The sequence below is a fragment of the Tursiops truncatus genome, chromosome 13 (genome assembly GCF_011762595.2).
Source record: "Tursiops truncatus isolate mTurTru1 chromosome 13, mTurTru1.mat.Y, whole genome shotgun sequence".
Taxonomy (NCBI): domain Eukaryota; kingdom Metazoa; phylum Chordata; class Mammalia; order Artiodactyla; family Delphinidae; genus Tursiops; species Tursiops truncatus.
In genome coordinates, this window is record NC_047046.1 from 65375996 (window position 1) to 65395408 (window position 19413).

The 19413-nt window shown below is 37.5% G+C and overlaps 1 protein-coding gene across 1 annotated transcript in view; it reads right to left on the reverse strand.

Annotated features, from left to right (window-relative positions):
• CFAP53 (cilia and flagella associated protein 53) overlaps positions 1-19413 on the reverse strand; it is a 67885-nt gene that overhangs the window by 37260 nt on the left and 11212 nt on the right. The window lies entirely within an intron of this gene.

Here is a 19413-nt window from a genome sequence, read left to right on the forward strand (position 1 = left end):
GCACGTACATCCAAGAAAAGACCCAAGGATAGAGTTAGCATATCATGGTGATGTTTCCCCATTGCATCTAGATTCCTGGCAGGGCATACATCCACTGAAGGGGTTTCTGCTAGAGTTGAGAAAACAGCCCTCTTGTTGCCTTTTTACAACCAGGATTGTGTCACCATTCAAGAAGAAATGCTATCTCAGTAAGTGTTTGGACCTCATCCTTTCTTTCAGCCTCAGTAATTTAAATTTCTTCAAATGTTCTTGACTGAGCCCATTTTTAATTTAAGAGCTGTGAAATTATTTAGGAATATTTTCAAAACCCTACTCTCCTCTTCCTCCCTACCCGCTCCCAGACCAGACTTGTTAAATCAGAATGTTTAACACATCTGTACTTTTTAAAAGCTCCTCAGATGGTTCTGACATATAGCCAAGTTTGAGAACCTGTGATGGAAGGCAATGTTTTTTATAAACATCAAGTCTTCCTGGTTTCTAAATCAAATTCTACACCAAGAAGCTAAAGTTTGGAGAATAGGCTCAATAAAGAACTTTTAAAGAAATTTGAGTTGTTAAGACTGAAAGAAAAGATGAGGTCTAAGCTCTTATTGCAAGAGTGGTCAATTTCACACAAAATGAAACCCCCAAAATACATTTTAACATTTAAAAAAACGAATTCAGCTGTCTGAAATTCATCACTGAAATTCTCAGAATTGGCCATGATAACTTATTAAAGTCCTTCCCAATCCTATGATTCATACTCTAACAAAGGTATTCAATTAATGGAAATCTAAAGCCTAAGGATAGTAAGTATGGCTTATATTTTTAAATTTTTATTTAAAATCAACTCTTTCTTCCTAAGTATAAAACTAATACATGTTCATTGCAGAAAAACTAGAAAATATAGAAAAGTATGAAGACACTAAAAATAACACGTAATCCTACTATCAGGAGATAATCACTATTAGCATGTTAATATATTTCTTTCCAGTCTTATGTATGTGCATTTTTACTAGAACTGGAGTTATTCTGCATATCTATATCTCCTTGTATGTTAATTTTTCCACCTACCATTATATTGGGAATGCTTCCTCATGAAATATTCTTTAAAACAATTCCTAACCTTAGAACTTTATTACAGTTTACTAAGCTGCATAACAGAGGTTACAGCCTATAAATATATCACAGTTTACTTAAACATTCCCCTATTTGATGAACATATAGGTTATGTCTAACTTTTATTACAATGTTGCAATGAACATTGTTTCTGTAGCTCTTTCTGTTTATTGCTAATGACTTTCTTAAGGTAATTCCTTCCTTAATATGAAATCTAAGAGTACAAAGACATTCTTAAGGCAGTTGATGATGCATGCTGCCAAGAATGCCAGAATTAACACATTATTGACCAGAGATGTATTAATACGTCTTTTGTTACCCGAACATTATCGACCAGAGACGTATCAATATGGTTTTAGAGAGTGATACAATTAACATCACCATGCGAAGTTGTTAGAGCTTAAAATTGATCACAACTTATGATTGTCATTATCATTCACATTTTGCTCAGTTAGGTTTTTGTTCCAACCCTGTGTGTATTATAAATGCAAGTTTATTATCATAAAATTTTCAAAAATAATGCATTGCGAAATTTTGAGTGAAGAAGAATTTTTCAGTGAATTTTATGCAGATACTTACTCTGATTGTCTGAGTGACATATATGCTAGTGTCTCAGAAGATGGTAGTTCTTCAGAATACAGTTCTGATTCAGACGATGTGAATATTAGACCAACAAAAAGACAAAAAACCTTAGTGATTGATTCTGATACAGAAAGTGAAAATGAAACTCACGGTGCTGGAGAATGCTCCTTTGCTTCTACAGAAGAGTGGACTGAGGACAACATTTCATAACAAAAATTAGAAGACTTTAGAGGTGTGTCAGGTATAACGATTGAATGTAATAACCCGCAAAGTATTAGCAAAATAACAGAATTAATTTTTGGTAATGACTTTTTCAAGTTGGTCGCTTCTCAAACAAACTTGTATCACCAACAGAATGAAAAATCATATAAAAAGTATGATAAGGCTTTAAAATGGACTGATGTAACCAATAGTGACATGAAGAAGTTTCTTGGATTAAAAATTTTGATGGGACAAATAAGAAAGTCACACTGGAAAGAATAGTCGGTTGATCCCTTACTTGAAACCTATTTTTCCAAAGATTATGACCAGAAGAAGGTTCGAACAAATAATGACATTTCTTCACTTTAACGATAACTTGGAAATTCCACTTCCTGCAGACAGAATTTCAAAAGTTAAAGCTCTTTCGGATTATTTTCTACCAAAATTTCAATTGATCTATATACTCAAACAAGAGCTATCACTTGATGAGGCAATGATAAAGTGGAGAGGACGACTCAGATTCAAAACCTATAATCCCGGAAAACTTACAAAATATGGAATTTCGGTCAGGATGGTTAGCAAAAGTGAAACCGGATATATATGCAACCTTGAGATTTACATGGGTGAAGAAAAGAAACTTCAAGAAACGGTTTCAGTCCTACAACCTTATCTTAGTTCATGGCACCATATTTACCAAGACAATTATTACAACAGTGTGTCCACATCTGAAATACTGTTGAAAAATAAAACCAGAGTTTGTGGGACCATAAGAGATAATTGTGGTCTACCAAACCAATTAAAGGATAAATCTAAAAATCTACAGAGGGGAGAAATGACATTCTTATGAAAGGGAGAAGTGATTCTTCTTATATGGAAAGACAAGAGGTTAGTCCGCATGGTGACAGTTATTCATGACGCCTCCATAGCATCTACAGGAAAGGAAGACAGGAGGAGTGGCCATCAGATAACTAAGCCCACTTGTCTAATAGAGTATAATAAATATAGAAGGAGTTGATCGATCTGATCAATGCCTGGAAAACTTCAATATCCTCTGGAAAACTCAAAAATGGTATAAGAAAGTGGGTTTCTATTTGAGTAATTGCGGTTTATTCAATGTGTTTAAAATTAATTGTAGCTTTAATGCACAGAATAAAATGACTTACAAGCAACTTTTGTTAGCAATAGTTAGAGAATGGGTAACTGACCATTCTGGTGAATGTAGTGGTAGTCCCGCACCTGGTCCTTCTTGTGGCGTTTCTAAAAGAGTCCCCCGCAAAGATCCACCTTGTCAACTATCAAGTAAAATAAAATAACGTATTCTAGAGGAAATAATATCCACAGGACTAAAAAAAAAAAAATGTCACCAGAAAGTGTAGAGTCTGCTCTTCCAGGGGAAAGTGCAGTGAAACATGGTATATTTGTAATAGATGTTCTGTTCCCCCACACAGAGGTGCCTGCTAGGGTCTATCACACTCTAACGAAATATTAGAATGCTTTCGTAAGACATGTACAAAGTTTCAAATAAATACATTAAGTGCAAAAAAAGTTGTTGATATTTACTCAAACGTGGGTGTTTCAATATTCACTTATAAAACAAATCTTTGGCCACAGGCATTAGTTTATGCAAAAATCCCCCAGTCAATAATGTGTTAACACTGCATGAATGAGCGCGTATCATAAACACTTCTTTAGATCAGTAGGTTTTCAAGCTTTTTTGATTATGTATGTCTTTCAGTAAAAAAACTTCTAAGCACCCACAACATTGTTTATAAATTATATGAGGTTATTAATATGTAACTATATCATATAAATTATTTATATGCAAAAATTAAAATAGATGAGCTAAAAAACATCAAATAGAATATCTATCTATTTTAATGATAATAATCATTAATAAGAGGAAAACATTTTGTCAGTGCTTCACATGGCACTTTCACACATAAAATCTGATTTCATCCTCATAAGTGCCTTGTAACTTAGATGGGGCAGCAAGTATTATCCCCATTTTAAAGTTAAAGAAATCGAAACCTGGCACTTACCTGGTGGTCCAGGGGTTAAGACTCCACACTCCCAATGCAGGGGATCCGGGTTCAATCCCTGGTCAGGGAACTAGATCCCGCATGCCGCAACTAAAAGATCCCACGTGCTGCAACTAAAGATCCCGCATGTGGCAATGAAAATACCACATGCCACAACTAAGACCTGGCGCAGCCAAATAAATAAATAAATATTTTTTTAAAAAGACGGATTTCCCTGGTGGTGCAGTGGTTAAGAATCCGCCTGCCAATGCAGGGGACACAGGTTCGAGCCCTGGTCTGGGAACATCCTACATGCTGCAGATCAACTAAGCCTATGTGCCACAACTATTGAGCCTGCACTCTAGAGCCTTGAGCCACAACTACTGAGCCCGTGTGCCATAACTACTGAAGCCCGTGGACCTAGAGCCCATGCTCTGCCACAAGAGAAGCCATCGCAATGAGAAGCACATGCACTGCAATGAAGAGTAGCCCTCACTCACCGCAACTAGAGAAAGCCTGCGCACAGCAACGAAGACCCAACGCAGCCAAAAATAAATAAATAAAAAATAATAATAAAAGAAAAGAAAGAAAGAAATAGAAACTCAGGGAGCCTAAGTATCTTTCCAAGCCACAGACCCAGGAGTAGTAATATTATTAGCAACAGTTATTAAGTGCTTATTATTTGCCAGGCACTGTTCTAAGCACTTTACATATTTGAACTCTTATGATCTTCATAACAACCAGTCTTGCAACAAACACTATTGTAAGCTAATTATTCTTATTATTTTATCCCCAGTTTACAGATGAGGAAATGAAGGCACAGAGCTGTTAAATATCTTACGTAATTTCATACATTCAATATGTAGTAGAGCAGGGACTGAAGACCTGGCAGTCTGGTCCTGGAGTTCCTTGGTACTTCATTATATCATCAAGTGTTCTGACCACACATCCTAGGATATTCATTTAATAAAAACACCACAAAATACTAAAAAGCCAAAAAATTCCTTCCTTAATCTGGGGTCCAATCACTGTGTACAAATATAGGACATTTAAAAAGAAGTCTGGGGCACAGAGGGAACATACCTCAACATAATAAAGGCCATGTATGACAAACCCACAGCTAACATCATACTTAACAGTGAAAAACTGAAAGCATTTCCACTAAGCTCAGGAATAAGACAAGAGTGCCCACTCTCACCACTTTTATTCAACAGTTTGGAAGTCCTAGGCACAGCAATCAGAGAAGAAAAAGAAATAAAAGGAATTCTAATTGGAAACAAAGAAGTAAAACTGTTTGCAGTTTTACTTCTGCAAACAGTTTTACTTGATGATAAACTTTACTTGATGATTTACTTTACTTACTACATGATACTATACATAGAAAAATCCTACAGACACCACCAGAAAACTACTAGAGCTCATTGGTGAATTTGGTAAAGTTGCAGGATACAAAATAAATATACAGAAATATGCTGCATTTCTATACACTAACAGCAAATTATCATAAAGAGAAATTAAGGAGACAATCTCATTTACCATCACATCAAAAAGAATAAAATACCTAGGAATAAACCTACCTAAGGAGGTAAAAGACCTGTACTTGGAACACTAAAAGACTCTAATGAATGGAATTGAAGATGACAAAATGAAATGGAAAGATACACTGTGTTCTTGGATTGGAAGAATTAATATTGTTAAAAAAGGATCATACCACACCCAAGGCAATCTACAAATGCAATGCAACCCCTATCAAAATACCAATGGCATCTTTCACAGAAATAGAACAAATAATTTTAAAACCTGTATGGAAACACAAAAGACCCCAAATAGCTAAAGCAATCTTGAGAAAGAAGAATACAGCTGGAGAAACCATGCTCCCTTTCTTCAGACTATACCACAAAGCTACAGTAATCACAACTGTATGGTACTGGCACAAAAACAGACACACAGATCAATGGAACAGAATAGAGAGCCCAGAAATAAACCCATGAACTTATGGTAAATTAATCTATGATAAAGGAGGCAAGAATATACAATGGAGAAAATATAGTCCCTTCAATAAGTGTTGGGAAAACTGGACAGCTACATGTAGAATAATGAAATCAGAACATTCTCTAACAACATATATAAAAGTAAGCTCAAAATGGATTAAAGATCTAAATGTAAGACCGAATACCATAAAACTCCTAGAGGAAAACATAGACAGAAGACTCTTTGACATAAACCATAGCAATACTTTTTTGGATCTGCCTCCTTAAACAAGGGAAATAAAAGCAAAAATAAACAAATGGGACCTAATTAAACTTAAAAGCTTTTGCATAGCAAAATAAACAATCGACAAAATGAAAAGACAACCTACTGAATGGGAGAAAATATTTGCAAATGATATGACTGATAAGGGGTTAATATCCAACATATATAAACAGTTCATACAACTTAACATCAAAAGAAAAGAAAAAAAAAAACCCGATTAAAAAATGGGCAGAAGAACTGAAGACATTTCTCCAAAGAGGATATGCAAATGGCCAAAAAGCACATGAAAAGATGCTCAGCATGGTTAATCATCAGGGAAATGCAAATCAAAACCACAATGAGGGGATTCCCTGGTGGTCCAGTGGCTAGCACTCCATGCTTTCACTGCTAGGGGCCCAGGCTCAATCCCTGGTTGGAGAACTAACATCCCATGATGCACGAGGCATGGCCAAAAAAAATGAAAGAAACAAAACCACAATGAGATATCACCTTGCACCTGTCAGAATGGCTATCGTCGGGGGAGACCTTCAAGCTGGCAGAGGATTAAGACGTGGAGATCACCTTCCTCCCCACAAATACATCAGAAATACATCTACATGTGGAACAACTCCTACAGAACACGTACTGAACACTGGCAGAAGACCTCAGACCTCCCCAAAGGCAAGAAACTCCCCACGTACCTGGGTAGGGCAAAAGAAAGAAGAAAAAACAGACAAAAGAATAGGAAGAGGACCTGCACCTCTAGGAGGGAGCTGTGAAGGGGGAAAAGTTTCCACACACTAGGAAGCCCCTTCACTGGTGGATACAGGTGGCAGAGCGGGAAGCTTCAGAGCCAGGGAGGAGAGTGCAGCAACAGGGGTGCAGAGGGCAAAGCGGAGAGATTCCCACACAGAAGATCAGTGCCGACCAGCACTCACCACCTGAGAGGCTTGTCTGCTCACTCGCCAGGGTGGGTGCAGGCTGGGAGCTGAGGTTTGGGCTTCGGAGGTCGGATCCCAGTGAGAGGACTGGGGTTGGCTGCGTGAACACTGCCTGAAGGGGCTAGTGCACCACAGCTAGCCGAGAGGGAGTCCGGGAAAAAGTCTGGAACTGCCTAAGAGGCAAGAGACCATTGTTTCGGGGTGCATGAGGAGAGGGGATTCAGAGCACCGCCTAAACGAGTTCCAGAGACAGGCGCGAGCTGTGGCTATCAGCGCGGACCCCAGAGACGGGCATAAATTGCTAAGGCTGCTACTGCAGCCACCAAGAAGCCTGTGTGCAAGCACAGGTCACTATCCACACCTCCCATCCTGGGAGCCTGTGCAGCCCACCACAGCCAGGGTCCCGTGATCCAGGGACAACTTCCCCGGGAGAACACACGGTGTACCTCAGGCTGTTGCAACGTCACGACAGCCTCTGCCGCTGCAGGCTTGCCCCGCATTCCGTAACCCTCCCTCCCCCCGGCCTCAGTGAGCCAGAGCCCCCGAATCAGCTGCTACTTCAACCCTGTCCTGTCTGGGTGCAGAACAGACGCCCTCAGGCAACCTACACACAGAGGCGGGGCCAAATCCAAAGCTGAACCCCAGGAGCTGTGCGAATGAAGAAGAGAAAGGGAAATTTCTCCCAGCAGCCTCAGGAGCAGCGGATTAAACCTCCACAATCAACTTGATGTACCCTGCATCTGTGGAATACCTGAATAGACAACGAACCATCCCAAAATTGAGGCGGTGGACTTTGGGAGAAACTGTAGACTTGCAGTTTGCTTCCTGCATGTAATTCGTTTCTGGTTTTATGTTTACCTTAGTTTAGTATTTAGAGTTTATTATTATTGGTAGGTTTGTTTATTGATTTGGTTGCTTGCTTCCTTCTATATATATATATATATATATATATATATATGCACATATATATTTCCCCTTTCTCTTTTTGTGAGTGTGTATGTGTATGCTTCTATCTGTGATTTTTGTCTGCATAGCTTTGCTTTTACCATTTGTCCTAGGGTTCCGTCTGTCCCTTTTTTCTTTTAGTATAGTTTTTAGCACTTTTTATCATTGGTGGATTTGTTTTTTAGTTTGGTTGCTCTCTTCTTTCTTTTTTTAAATTACTTTATAATTTTTAATAATTTAAAAAAAATTTATTTTAATAACTTTATTTCCTTCCTTCCTTCCTTCCTTCCTCCCTCCCTCCCTCCCTCCCTCCCTCCCTCCCTCCCTCTCTCTCTCTCTCTCTCTCTCTCTCTCTCTTTCTTTCTTTCTTTCTTTCTTTCTTTCGTTTTTTCTCCCTTTTCTTCTCAGCCATGTGGTTCACAGGGTCTTGGTGCTCTGGCCAGGTGTCAGGCCTGTGCCTCTGAGGTGGGAGAGCCAAGTTCAGGACATTGGTCCACCACAGACCTCCTGGCTTCACGTAATATCAAACAGCAAAAGCTCTCCCAGAGATCTCCATCTCAATGCTAAGACCCAGCTCCATCAAATGACCAGCAAGCTACAGAGCTAGACACCTTATGCCAAACAACTAGCAAGACAGGAACACAACCCCACCCATTAGCAGACAGGCTGCCTAAAATCATACTAAGTTCACAGACGACCCAAAACACACCACCAGATGCAGTCCTGCCCACCAGAAAGACAAGATCCAGGCTCATCCACCAGACCACAGGCACTAGTCCCCTCCACCACGAAGCCTACACAACCGACTGAACCAACCTTAGCCACTGAGGGCAGACAACAAAAACAACAGGAACAACAAACCTGCAGCCTATGTAAAGGAGACACAAAAACACAGTAAGTCAAGCAAAATAAGAAGACAGAGAAACACACAGCAGATAAAGGAGCAAGGTAAAAATCCACCAGACCAAAAAAATGAAGAGAAAATGGGCAGTCTACCTGAAAAAGAATTCAGAGTAATGATAATAAAGATTATCCAAAATCTTGGAAATACAAGGAGTAAATACAAGAAACGTTTAAGAAGGACCTAGAAGAAATAAAGATCAAACAAACAATGATGAACAACACAATAAATGAAATTAAAAATTCTCTAGAAGGAATCAATAGCAGAATAATTGAGGCAGAAGAACGGATAAGTAACCTGGAAGATAAAAATAGTGGAAATAACTAACGCAGAGCAGAATAAAAAAAAAAATGAAAAAAACTGAGGACAGTCTCAGAGACCTCTGGGACAACATTAAATGCCCCAACATTCAAATTATAGGGGTCCCAGAAGAAGAAGAGAAAAAGAAAGGGACTGAGAAAATATTTGAAGAGATTATAGTTGAAAACTTCCTTATATGGGAAAGGAAATAGTTAATCAAGTCCAGGAAGCGCAGAGAGTCCCATACAGGATAATTCCAGGGGGAAACATGCTAAGACACATATTAATCAAACTATCAAAAATTAAATAAAAAGAAAAAACATTAAAAAGAGCAAGGGAAAAGCAACAAATAACATACAAAGGAATCCCTATAAGGATAACACCTGATCTATCAGCAGAAACTCTACAAGCCAGAAGGCACAGGCAGGACATATTCAAAGTGATGAAAGGGAAAAACCTACAACCAAGATTACTCTATCCAGCTAGAATATGATTCAGATTTGACAGAGAAATTAAAACCTTTACAGACAATCAAACACCAAGAGAATTCAGCACCATCAAACCAGCTTTACAACACATGCTAAAGGAACTTCTCTAAGCAGGAAACACAAAAGAAGGAAAAGATCTACAATAACAAACCCGAAACAATTAACAAAATGGTAACAGGAACATACATATCGATAACTAACTTAAATGTAAATGGATTAAATGCTCCAATCAAAAGACACAGACTGGCTGAATGGATACCAAAGAACACCCATATATAGGTTTTCTACAGAGACTCACTTAAGACCTAGCGACACATACAGACTGAAAGTGAGGGGATGGATAAAGATATTCCATGCAAAAGGAAATCAAAAGAAAGCTGGAGTAGCAATTCTCATATCAGACAAAATAGACTTTAAAATAAAGACTATTACAAGAGACAAAGAAGGACACTACATAATAATTAAGGGATCAATCCAAGAAGATATAACAATTGTAAATATTTGTGCACCCAACATAGGAGCACCTCAATACATAAGGCAAATGTTAACAGCCATAAAAGGGGAAATCGACAGTAACACAATCATAATACGGGATTTTAACACCCCACTTTCACCAATGGACACATCAGCCAAAATGAAAATAAACAAGGAAACACAAGCTTTAAATGATACATTAAACAGATGGACTTAATTGATATTTTATAGGACATTCCAGCCAAAAACAACAGAATACATTGTCTTCTCAAGTGCTCATGGAACATTCTCCAGGATAGATCATATTGTGGGTCACAAATCAACCCTTGGTAAATTTTAAAAAACTCAAATAGTATAAAGTATCATTTCTGACCACAACGCTATGAGACTAAATATCAATTACAGAAAAAAATCTGTAAAAACTAAAAACACACGGAGGCTAAACAATACACTACTAAATAACCAAGAGATCACTGAAGAAATCAAAGAGGAAATCAAAAAATACCTAGAAACAAATGACAATGAAAACACGATGACCCAAAACCTAGGGGAGGCAGCAAAATCAATTCTAAGAGGGAAGTTTATAGCAATACAATCCTACCTTAAGAAACAAGAAACACCTCAAATAAACAACGTAACTTTACACTTAAAGCAGTTAGAGAAAGAAGAACAATAAAACCCCAAAGTCAGCAGAAAGAAAGAAATCATAAAGATCAGAACAGAAATAAATGAAATAGAAAAGAAGGAGACGATCTCAAAGATCAATAAAACTAAAAGCTGGTTCTTTGAGAAGATAAACAAAATTGATAAAATATTAGCCAGACTCATCAACAAAAAAAGGGACAAGACTCAAATCAACAGAATTAGAAATGAAAAAGGAGAAGTAACAACTGACACTGCAGAAATACAAAGGATCATGAGAGATTACTACAAGCAACCATATGCGGATAATAAGGACAACCTGGAAGAAATGGACAAATTCTTAGAAAAGCACAACCTTCCGAAACTGAACCAGGAATAAATAGAAAATGTGAACAGACCAAACACAAGCACTGAAATTGAAACTGTGATTAAAAATCTTCCAAAAAACAAAAGCCGAGGACTAGATGGCTTCACAGGCAAATTCTATCCAACACTTAGAGAAGAGCTAACACCTATCCTTCTCAAACTCTTCCAAAAAAATGCAGAGGAAGGAACACTCCCAAACTCATTCTATGACGCCACAATCACCCTGATACCAAAATCAGACAAAGATACTACAAAAAAAGAAAATTACAGACCAATATCACTGATGAACATAGATGCAAAAATCCTCAACAAAATACTAGCAAACAGAATCCAACAGCACATTGAAAGGATCATACACCATGATCAAGTGGGGTTTATTCCAGGAATGCAAGGATTCTTCAATATACGCAAATCAATCAACATGATAAATCATATTAACAAATTGAAGGAGAAGAACCATATGATCATCTCAATAGATGCAGAGAAAGCTATTGACAAAATTCAACACCCATTTATGATAAAACCCCTGCAGAAAGTAGGCAGAGAGGGAACTTTCCTCAACATAATGAAGGCCATATATGACAAACCCACAGTCTTCAATGGTGAATAACTGAAACCTTTTCCACTAAGATCAGGAACAAGACAAGGTTGCCCACTCTCACCACTCTTATTCAACATAGTTTTGGAAGTTCTAGTCACAGCAATCAGAGAAGAAAAAGAAATTAAAGGAATCTAAATCGGAAAAGAAGAAGTAAAGCTGTCGCTGTTTGCAGGTGACATGATACTCTACATAGAACATCCTAAAGATGCTACCAGAAAACTACTAGAGCTAATCAATGAATTTGGTAAAGTAGCAGGATACAAAATTAATGCACAGAAATCTCTTGCATTCCTATACACTAATGATGAAAAATCTGAAAGTGAAATCAAGAAAACACTTCCATTTACCATTGTAACAAAAAGAATAAAATATCTATGAATAAACCTACCTAAGGAGACAAAAGACCTGTATGCAGAAAACTATAAGACACTGATGAAAGAAATTAAAGATGATACAAATAGATGGAGAGATATACCATGTTCTTGGATTGGAAGAATCAACATTGTGAAAATGACTCTACTACCCAAAGCAATCTATAGATTCAATGCAATCCTTATCAAACTACCACTGGCATTTTTCACAGAACTAGAACAAAAAATATCACAATTTGTATGGAAACACAAAAGACCCCGAATAGCCAAAGCAATATTGAAAACAAAAAACAGAGCTGAAGGAATCAGGCTCCCTGACTTCAGACTATACTACAAACCTACAGTAAACAAGACAGTATGGTACTGGTACAAAAACAGAAATACAGCTCAATGGAACAGGATAGAAAGCCCAGAGAGAAACCCACGCACATATAGTCACCTTATCTTTGATAAAGGAGGCAAGAATATAGAGTGGAGAAAAGACAGCCTCTTCAATAAGTGGTGCTGGGAAAACTGGACAGATACATGTAAAAGTATGAAATTAGAACACTCCTGAACACCATACACAAAAATAAATTCAAAATGGATTAAAGACCTAAATGTAAGGCCAGACACTGTCAAACTCTTACAGGAAAACATAGGCAGAACACTCTGTGACATAAATCACAGCAAGATCCATTTTGACCCACCTCCTAGAGAAATGGAAATAAAAACAAACAAATGGGACCTAATGAAACATAAAAGCTTTTGCACAGCAAAGGAAAACATAAACAAGACCAAAAGACAACCCTCAGAATGGGAGAAAATATTTGTAAATGAAGCAACTGACAAAGGATTAATCTCTAAGATTTACAAGCACTCATGCAGCTCAATAGCAAAAAAAAACCAAACAACCCAAACCAAAAATGGGCAGAAGACCTAAATAGACATTTCTCCAAAGAAGATATACAGATTGCCAACAAACTCATGAAAGAATGCTCAACATCACTAATCATTAGAGAAATGCAAATCAAAACTACATTGAGGTATCACCTCACACCGGTCAGAATGGCCATCATCAAAAAATCTAGAAACAATAAATGCTGGAGAGGGTGTGGAGAAAAGGGAACACTCTTGCACTGTTGGTGGGAATGTAAATTGATACAGCCACTATGGAGAACAGTATGGAGATTCCATAAAAAACTATAAATAGAACTACCATACGACCCAGGCATCCCACTTCTGGGCATATACCCTGAGAAAACCATAATTCAAAAAGAGTCATGTACCAAAATGTTCATTGCAGCTCTGTTTACAATAGCCAGGACATGGAAGCAAACTAACTGTCCATCAACAGATGAATGGATAAATGTGGCACATATATACAATGGCATATTACTCAGCCATAAAAAGAAATGAAATTGAGTTATTTGTAGTGAGGTGGATGGACGTAGAGTCTGTCATACAGAGTGAAGGAAGTCAGAAGGAGAAAAACAAATACCGTATGCTAACACATATATGTGGAATCTAAGGAAAAATAATGTCATGAAGAGCATAGGGGTAGGACGGGAATAAAGACATAGACCCACTAGAGCATGGACTTGAGGATATGGGGAGGGGGAACGGTAAGCTGGGACAAATTGAGAGAGTGGCATGGACATCTATACACTACCAAACGTAGGGTGGATAGCTAGTGGGAAGCGGCCGCATGGCACAGGGAGATCAGCTAGGTGGTTTGTGACCACCTAGAGGGGTTGGATAAGGAGGGTGGGAGGAAGGGACACGCAAGAGGGAAGAGATATGGGAACATATGTATATGTATAACTGATTCACTTTGTTATAAAGCAGTAAGTAACACACCATTGTAAAGCAATTATACTCCAATAAAGATGTTAAAAAAAATACTAGCAAACAGAATCCAAAAGCACATTAAAAGGATCATACATCATGATCAAGTGGGGTTTATCCCAGGAATGCAAGGATTCTTCAACATACTCAAATCAATCAATGTGATACACCTTGTTAACAAATTGAAGAAGAAAAACCATATGATCCTCTCAATACATGCAGAAAAATCTTTCAACAAAATTCAACACCCATTTATGATAAAAACCCTCCAGAAAGTCGGCACAGAGGGAACTTACCTCAACATAATAAAGGCCATGTATGACAAACCCACAGCCAACATTCTTCTCAATGGTGAAAAACTGAAACCATTTACTCTAAGATCAGAAACAAGACAAGTTTGTCCACTCTCACCGCTATTATTCAATATAGTTTTGGAAGTTTTAGCCACAGGAATCAGAGAAGAGAAACAAATAAAAGGAATCCAAATCGGAAAAGAAGAAGTAAAGCTGTCACTGTTTGCAGATGACATGATACTCTACATAGAACATCCTAAAGATGCTACCAGAAAACTACTAGAGCTAATCAATGAATTTGGTAAAGTAGCAGGATACAAAATTAATGCACAGAAATCTCTGGCATTCCTATACACTAATGATGAAAAATCTGAAAGTGAAATTAAGAAAACATTCCCATTTATCATTGCAACGAAAAGAATAAAATATCTAGGAATAAACCTACCTAAGGAGACAAAAGACCTGTATGCAGAAAATTATAAGACAATTATGAAAGAAATTAATGATGATACAAATAGATGGAGAGATATACCATGTTCTTGGGTTGGAAGAATCAACATTGTGAAAATGACTCTAGTACCCAAAGCAATCTATAGATTCAATGCAATCCCTATCAAACTACCACTGGCATTTTTCACAGAGCTAGAACAAAAATTTCACAATTTGTATGGAAACACAAAAGACCCCGAATAGCCAAAGCAATCTTGTAAAGAAAAATGGAGCTGGAGGAATCAGGCTCCCTGACTTCAGACTATACTACAAAGCTACAGTAATCAAAAGTATGGTACTGGCACAAAAAAAGAAATATAGATCAATGGAAGAGGATAGAAACCCAATGATAAAGCCACACACATATGGTCACCTTATCTTGATAAAGGAGGCAAGAATATACAGTGGAGAAAAGACAGCCTCTTCAATAAGTGGTGCTGGCAAAACTGGGCAGGTCCATGTAAAAGTATGAAATTAGAACATTCCCTAAAACTGTACACAAAAATAAACTCAAAATGGATTAAAGACCTAAATGTAAGGCCAGACACTGTCAAACTCTTACAGGAAAACATAGGCAGAACACTCTGTGACATAAATCACAGCAAGATCCATTTTGACCCACCTCCTAGAGAAATGGAAATAAAAACAAAAATAAACAAATGGGACCTAATGAAACATAAAAGCTTTTGCACAGCAAAGGAAACCATAAACAAGACCAAAAGACAACCCTCAGAATGGGAGAAAATATTTGCAAATGAAGCAACTGACAAAGGATTAATCTCCAAGATTTACAAGCAGCTCATGCAGCTCAATAACAAAAAAACAAACAACCCAATCCAAAAATGGGCAGAAGACCTAAATAGACATTTCTCCAAAGAAGATATACAGATTGCCAACAAACACATGAAAGAATGCTCAACATCACTAATCATTAGAGAAATGCAAATCAAAACTACATTGAGGTATCACCTCACACCGGTCAGAATGGCCATCATCAAAAAATCTGCAAACAGTAAATGCTGGATAGGGTGTGGAGAAAAGGGAACCCTCTTGCACTGTTGGTGGGAATGTAAATTGATACAGCCACTATGGAGAACAGTATGGAGGGACCTTAAAAAACTAAGAATAGAACTACCATACGACCCAGGCATCCCACTTCTGGGCGTATACCCTGAGAAAACCATAATTCAAAAAGAGTCATGTACCAAAATGTTCATTGCAGCTCTGTTTACAATAGCCAGGACATGGAAGCAAACTAACTGTCCATCAACAGATGAATGGATAAATGTGGCACATATATACAATGGCATATTACTCAGCCATAAAAAGAAACGAAATTGAGATATTTGTAGTGAGGTGGATGGACGTAGAGTCTGTCATACAGAGTGAAGTAAGTCAGAAGGAGAAAGACAAATACCGTATGCTAACACATATATATGTAATCTAAAAAAGAAAATGGTTCCGAAGAAACTAGTGGCAGGACAAGAATAAAGATGCAGACGTAGAGAATGGAGTTGAGGACACGGGGAGGGGGAAGGGTAAGCTGGGACGAAATGAGAGAGTGGCATGGACATATATACACTACCAAATGTAAAATAGATAGTTAGTGGGAAGCAGCTGCATAGCACAGGAGATTAGCTCAGTGCTTTGTGACCACCTAGAGGGGTGGGATAGGGAGGGTGGGAGGGAGATGCAAGAGGGGGGGATATAGGGATATATGTATACGTATAGCTGATTCAGTTTCTTATAAAGCAAAAACTAACACAACATTGTAAAGCAATTATACTCCAATAAAGATGTTAAAAAAAAAAAGAATGGCTATCATCAAAAAGAACATAAATAACAATGTTGGCAAGGATGTTGCACTATTGGTAGCAATGTAAATTAGTGCAGCCACTTTGGAAAACAGCATGAAGGTTTCTCTAAAAAGTAAAAACAGAACTACCATATGACCCAGCAATTCCAGTCCTGGGTACATATCCAAAAATAAAAAAACAAACACTAATTCAGAAAGACACACACACCACAATGTTCATAGTAGCAGTATTTATAATTGTCAAGATATGGAAGCAACCTAAGTGTCCATTAACAGATGAATGGATAAAGAAGATATGGCATATATATACAATGGAATACTACTCAGCCATAAAAAAGAATGAAATTTTGCCATTTGCAGCAACATGGATGGACTTGGAGAGCATTATGCTAAGTGAAATAAGTCAAACAGAGAAATACAAATACCATATGATATCACTTACATGTGGAATCCAAAAAAATACAAGAAACTAATGACTATAACTAAAAAGAAGCAGACTCAGAGATATAGAGAACAAACTTAGTGGTTACCAGTGGGGAGAGGGAAGGGGGGAAAGGCAATACAGGGGTAGGAGATTAAAAAAGTTTTTTTCATGATGTACCAACTTTTTCTCTGTGAAAGACACCCCTAAGAGGGGAAAAAAAAACAAGCTACAGACTAGGAAAAACTATTTCTAAACCACATATCCTACAAAGGACTCATATCTGGTATATACAAAGACTTTTCAAAACTTAACAGCTAATCCAATTAGAAAATGGGAAAAGATATGAAGAGACACTTCACCAAATTGAATGTACACATGGCAAATAAGCATATGAAAAGTTGTTCAACACCACCACTCATTAGGGAAATGCCAGTAAAGGTGGCAATGAGATATCATTACACACCTCTGCTGTACTAGTGGCAATATGAAAAGCTGGCAAAGATATGGAAAAACTTAATCTTTTACACATTATTGGTAGAAATATAAAATCGTACAGCCACACTGGAAAACAATTTGTCAGTTTCTTACAAAATTAAGCATACATATAAGACCCAGCATATGGCAATTATCCTAGAGAAAGGAAAACTTATGTTCACACAACTATCTGTACACAAATGTTCATATCAGATTCATTTATAATAGTTAAAAACTAGAAACAATCAAAATGTACTGCAATAAGTGAATGATTTATAGAAACTTAAGTACATCCATGCAATGGAATACCACTCAGCAATAAAAAGGACAAACTATTGATACATGCAGCAATTTGGATGAAACTCAAAGGCAATTCATTGACTGAAAAGAGCCAATTTTGAAAGATCACATATTGTATGATTCCATTTATATAAAATTCTTGAAATGATGAAATTATGGAGATGGAAAAGGGATTAGACGTTGCCGGAGGTTAGGAATGATGGGGGTGACAGTGGTGGTTGTGACTATAAAGGGGAGCACAAGGGAGACTTTTGTGATGATGGAACAGTTTTGTATCTTGATTGTGGTGGCGGATTAGATGGATCTACACATGTGATAAAATGGCACAGAATTATATACATACATTATACCAATGTCAATTTCCTTGTAGGATACTGTGTTATAGTTACATAAGATATAACCATTGGAGGAAACTGGGACTGTAAGAATACATGACATTTTTGTACTATCTTTTCAATTTCTGTGAATATATAATTATTTAAAAATTAAAAAAATTTTGGGCTTCCCTGGTGGTGCAGTGGTTGAGAGTCCGCCTGCCGATGCAGCGGACATGGGTTCGTGCCCCGGTCCAGGAAGATCCCACATGCCACGGAGCAGCTAGGCCCATGAGCCATGGCCACTGAGCCTGCGTGTCCGGAGCCTGTGCTCCGCAACAGGAGAGGCCACAACAGTGAGAGGCCCGCGTACCGCAAAAAATAAATTAATAAATAAATAAATTTAAAATCACTGGTTATCTTGTCACTGTTATTCATTTCATTTCATTATTATTACTGAAAATAATTTTGCTGTTTGGAAGACCTGGAGCAATAAAAATGATCCGTTCTAGAGTGTCAAATGTTCTAGGTATGCCACTGAATATACCTAAAAGAAATGAATGTGCTTGTCTACCAGAAGACATGTACAAGAATGTCCACAGCAGCTCTATTTATAAGAATAAACTGGAAATGACTGAAATGCCTATAACCTGGAAGATGAATAAATTGTGGTATATTCACACAATGGAATACTAAAAGGAAGAGGAAGGGAAAGGAGAGGAAGAGGAAAAATTTCATCTCACTTTATGTATACATTAAAGCCTCAATTATATTTTCAGTAATGGGGCCTGATTTAGCATCCTTGATCAAAATTTAACACTGCCCTTTCACCGTTATAATGAATTAAAACTATATTTGCTGCTCTGTATTAAAGAGTTGGTGGTATTACATTAAAAACACTGAAAACAGTTGGATTTCAAATGAATTATGATAGTCTCCTTTATCCACCATTTCATTTTCTACAGTTTCTATTACCCACAGTCAACTGTGGTCTGAAAACATTAAATGGAAAACTCCCGAAATAAACAATTCATAAGTTTTTCAACTGCACTCTGTTCTAAGTACTGTAATGAAATTTTGCACCCACTTGGGATCTCCAACCGTCAACATTTTCTGCTCCTGACATCAACCATCAACATCGTCATTGATCAATGATCCAGGATCACCCGAAGCAGGTGATCCTGCTTCTGACGTGTGGTCAGAAGGCCAGTAGCCTAATGCTACATCACAACGTCTACATCATTCACTTCACTTCATCTTACTTATCACATAGACATTTTATCATCTCACATCATCACGAGAAGAAGGGTAAGTAC